The sequence below is a fragment of the Pseudomyrmex gracilis genome, unplaced genomic scaffold (assembly GCF_002006095.1).
Source record: "Pseudomyrmex gracilis isolate BER0280 unplaced genomic scaffold, ASM200609v1 scaffold_818, whole genome shotgun sequence".
Classification (NCBI taxonomy): Eukaryota; Metazoa; Arthropoda; class Insecta; order Hymenoptera; family Formicidae; genus Pseudomyrmex; species Pseudomyrmex gracilis.
The window spans coordinates 42,866-48,185 of record NW_018021402.1 but is presented as its reverse complement, the minus strand read 5'-3'; positions in this window follow the sequence as shown (position 1 = coordinate 48,185).

Genomic DNA, 5,320 nt, shown 5'->3' with positions numbered 1-5,320 from the left:
TATCGATAGACTGGCGTTTGCTCCTCTCTCGCAGGGGCGTGAGCCATATAAGCAAAGAAGAAGTACATAACTAGTAATAATAATAAATCGAAGACTGGCGTATGCTCCTTCCTCACCGGGGCAAGAGTCATTACAGCAAAGAAGAAGAAACACTTTCTCCGAATTTTGCATCACGCACTCCCACATATCGCGTGATATTGTGTTTCTTTCACTGCTTGTGTCTATTATAGCACTCACTTGGTATCCCAAGATATTAATAAATGTTTTTCTTTTAGGGATAATTCTATCTAACACCAAACACGCCGTGTAATATTTGTGTGAGAAGATCTCAGGTCCACTCGGAAACACTACGTGTTGATCATCCGGCTCACCTTCAGGCATATCGGATATGTCCATGGTATCTTGTGAGTCTGTACTTTTATTGTTTTCACTCGCGTTTACTTGTACAATGTCTAGCACGCACATATCATACAAGTCGCGCACTTTATTCTTTTTCAAGTATTTATTGTTCCTGTCGTCACTATTNTCTTTTGGATGGCGTTCACTTTCGTACAGTTTTTTATATTCCGCACTTCCAGGTATCTGTATGCTTCTGTAATGTCTCTTTACCATCTCCTCGGTGGGAAACACTTTTGTTTCATATTTTATCATAGCCTTCACACTTTTCTTGTCAGGATTGTCGCTGTAGATATAATAGTAATGGCATATTCTATCATTAATGATTTTTGGTTTTTTCTGTTTCAGGTGTTGCAGCTCATCGTTGGAGTCATTTTCTGTCTCTGAGTGCCCCTTGGATCTACTCGGACGTCGTGGAATCTCATCCTCGAATTTTTGGTCAGAGCTGACTACTTGGGATTCTTCGTCAGATAAGTATTGCGGTTTTTTTTACTAATATGCACTTTCGTCTTTTTAGTTTTATTTTTATTTTTGTCTCTATGTTTGTCTTCTGGTTTCTTTAAAAAAGATTTTTTTGATTTCAGGTTACTTTGTTCACCTGTTTGTTTCGCCGAAAACGTCGCTGTTCCCCCGGATCTCGCAGAAGTCGAAGGTTCGTCAGAATTGTATCCATCATAAGATGATTGATTGATGCATTCGATTTCTTTGTATTGCGGATCTCTGTGAGGTCGCAACTGTCTCGAGTCATAAACTCCTATCGTCTGTCCCCTAGATCTTCTATGAGGTATGCATTTGGTCATATTTCATTTTTTATCAGGTACGATCCTTCATAGACCAGGTGTATTTCTCTCGTCAACCGACGTGTTTTGTCGGATCTCCTATGCAGTTTGACCCATATTTTCTGCCCTTCTGCGTACACAGGTGCCACACTTTGTTTTTCCGCCTGATCACGTCTTTGGTCCTGGCGTTTCTTGAGTACTTCTCTCGCCTAACGGATCTTGTCGCGTAACGACATTGGTCTTTGGATCGTGTTGCTCCATCGGGGAATGAGTCGTTCGTCCAAATCTTCTTNATAATGTAAGTCTTCATGCAGCTCAATTGGTTTCGCACCAGTACTGCAATGTTCAGTAATATTGATGATTTTCTCGAGTCTAGGTATAATGGCGTCCCATCTTGTGTGACGTCCATGATCGTATGCACGCAGCACACGATTGATCTCTTTCATCACACGTTCCACCGGATTTGATTGCGGATTATACGGTGATGTGTGTCTTGTCGCAAATCCATTACTTCGGCCAAAGTTTTTCCAGCGGTGTGATCCNACACGTTCCACCGGATTTGATTGCGGATTATACGGTGATGTGTGTCTTGTCGCAAATCCATTACTTCGGCCAAAGTTTTTCCAGCGGTGTGATCCAAACTGGCCACCTTTATCCGTTAAGATTTCGTCCGGAGTTCCCACTTCAGNTAAGTATAGTCTTTGTATTACGTCACATATAGTGTCCACTTTTTAATTTTTCACAGGGTATAATTTAGTGAGCTTTGAGAAATGGTCACACAATACCACTATGTATTTATTTCTATCCGGTGTTTGTGGCAACGGCCCGCTTAAGTCCAATGAGACCGTCTTCATAGAATGTCTGGATATTTTGTAATAGTATTTCCCCACTGTTGCTCGTGTAGTATTTGGTAGCGATACACACGTGACAGGAGGCGACAACGTCCCTTACCATTTGGTCCAGATTTTTTATATAAAAGTACGACTTCATGAAATTGATAACTTTATCTGTCCCGAAATGAAGTAAGTACCGATGTGCTAAGTTTATCAAGTCCCACGCTATGCTATCGGGTACCATGATTTTTCCCCCTTACGCGTCCACATTCTAGCTATACCGAGTCTCATTTTGAAATAACGCGGATGTTCTNGCAATTTATGTTGAATTTCTTTGCAATTTTGTTGAGCCTGAATTATAAGACCAGCCCATTGCGAAATGTCGGCATCGTCTCGCGGTGAATTTATTAATACGATGTATTTGTCTCTGTCTGACTTTTGTTTCGCTTTTACTTTCAGAAAGCTTTGCGACGTAGCGCATCAGCTACGTCGTTCTGCTTACCTGGGATATGGATTATCTCCAAGTCAAATTCCTGTAGAAACTCAAACCACTAAGCAATACGGCTGCTATTTTCGGGGCATGAGCTGAGAAAGTTCAAAGTCTTGTGATTGATGTACACTTTAATCTTGTGACCCATCAGCATCGTATGCCACTTTTTAAGAGCCCAAACCAAAGCTAAGCATTCTAATTCAGTAATAGTGTAATTTATCTCCGCTCCTTTTAAACTTACGGCTGGCGTAAGCAATCGTATATTTTTTGTCAGACTCGTTTTTGTCGAACTGAAACAATCTGGCGCCTAGTCCGGAGTTGGATGCGTCGTCATTTATTCCAAATCCAAGGCCTTTTTTCAAGAAGAATAAATCCTCAGCTTCGCGAAATGCCGTTTTGATTTCATTAAACGCGTCCTGCTGCGTTTTGGTCCACTCAAATTTCACGTTTTTACGAAGCAAAAGCTCCAACGGTTTAGTCATTCTGGATAACTTTTTGATGAACCGTCTGTCCCAATTTATCAAGCCCAGGAAANACTGTAACTGTTTTTTGTTTCTAGGTTTCTCGAACCTGCAAACAGCGTTTCGTGTTTCCTGATTTATTGAGGCTTTGACCTTTGAGAAGACATGGCCAAAAAATGTGACTTCATTTTTTAGCCACTCACATTTGTCAAGATTAATTTTAAATCCGGCATCTTTTAGCCGTGTCAATACGTAGTCTAAATGTTGGACGTGTTCCTCTTTGGTGTTTGAGGCTATTAATATGTTGTCAAGGTATATAATTAAGAAATCTAAGTTTTGGTCGTTGAGTGCAAGATTCATCGCTCGTGAGAACNAAGATCCTGCGGTTTTAAGTCCAAATGGCAAACGCTTAAAAACGNACGTCTGATTGTTGTAGATAAACCCGGTATACTTTTAGTTCTCGGTGTCGAGAGGGATTTGCCAGAAAGCTTGGNTAACATCTAACGTTGTGAAATATTTACGGTGATCAATACGTTGGAACACCTCTTCGATAGAACGGCGGTTGCGCATGATCGTTCGACATACGTTTGTGTAATTCGCGCGCGTCCAAGCAAAGTCTAATTTTTCCGTTTTTCTTAACTACAAGGATTAGGGGATTTATATATTGGGTCGGCGCTTTTTGGATTATCCCGTCGCGTTCCAATTCGTTAATATATTTTGTTACCTTTTTGCGGTGTTTTTCCGGTATCGGGTAAGTTTCGGCCTTATAGGGTGTTTTCATATTCATTTTTATTTTATGGACTAGTGATTTACTCGCCCAATTTCTTCTTCGAATAACTCTTTATTTCTTTCCAGGATTTCGTCAATTTGAGCTTCGATCTCTTGTTCACTCATCTCAGCTAACGCCGCCATATGAGCTACTTCCTCAAGATCGAGCTGAATGTTTTCACCTGTACAAGGTGAAGTTGTGACGGCTCTGTGACGGGCAAGAAAATCCATTCTTAATATCATCTCATAGACCAATTTTTTAATAATGTAAAATTCCACAATGTAGTCTACATAATTGATCTTTACTTCGAGAGCTGTTTTAAAAGCAATGGATTTGCTTTTCTCCGTGAAAGCCCCCTTAACTACAACTCTGTTTATCGGGATTGTTGTTATTGACTCTCCGTGTTTACTAATTCTTCGTACAATTCTGTCAAAATCGGATTTATTTGCGCACCGGTGTCCACCAGCGCTTTTATTTGTCTGTTACCCACGCGGATTTGAATTCTCGCGCTTACTTTGAGTCTAGTTTTATTTTGCTTTTGAGTTTCCAACTCGTCCAAGTCGTCTATTAATTTCCCTATTTCAAGAGAATTCAGTTTTTCCGAATCTGAATCAGAATTCGTGTTAGTTTTTCCCACGTTCGAAATTTTTATCTTAGCAATAAAAACTAAGTTTTCCAATTGCATTATTTTTTTGTTCTAACAAACCCTATTTGTTTTTCTATACCATTCCTTTAGTTACCGTAACACTTCTATGTGCCATTGGATATCGATAATTCACATTTATTGATTATTACGTAATATTTTGTCGCTTGAACAACATTTTTAAACGTCCTTAATCACTTCCGAATGATCTTTAAACTTTCCGAAAACTTTTGATATAATCGGGTAAACATGTATTAAATTTTACAAAATGTCTGAAAGTCGTCTTACACGGTCCTATTTTGTGGTTACCGACGCGTATGGTAAGTTAACTAGTACTGAGTTTTCCAAAATGTCTCAAAATCGTCTTATTCGGTCTCACTTTTCTGTTACCGACGCGGCTGGTAAGTTACCGTGTCATAGATTTCTGTTATCGATTTCAATTGAACATGACAATATGTCCGCCCTTTGTAAATCAAATCCGATAATCAAACTAAAATCACACGTTGCCGTTTGGTCTTGTCACGGTCGCCACCAGAGGATACAAACTCCGCTAGTTTTAGTGGCGACGGAGCTTTACTTCGGTGGTCCTCGTGCCAGGCGGCAGTACAATCAATCTTTTCCCTTACTTCTCTTTCCTCTTTGTTTGAAAGTGCATCATCAGCCACAACAGGCATTTAACGAATTCCGGTACATTTCACGATTTCAGTTTTTTCTGATTTTAAGTGAAGTGTTTGGTATATGTATATAGTGCTGTAATATCAATAATAGCTGAGATGTGTGTGTAAAGCAAGTGTGCGGTATACAGTGTAGTGTAAAGCAAGTGTGCGATATACAGTGCATATATATGCTGTGTATCATCTTTTTTAACCACACCGGATATTTGATATTTTAATATTTTAATATTTGTCCACAGTTTGTTCAAGTGGGACGGAAAAAGTTGATGCATAGC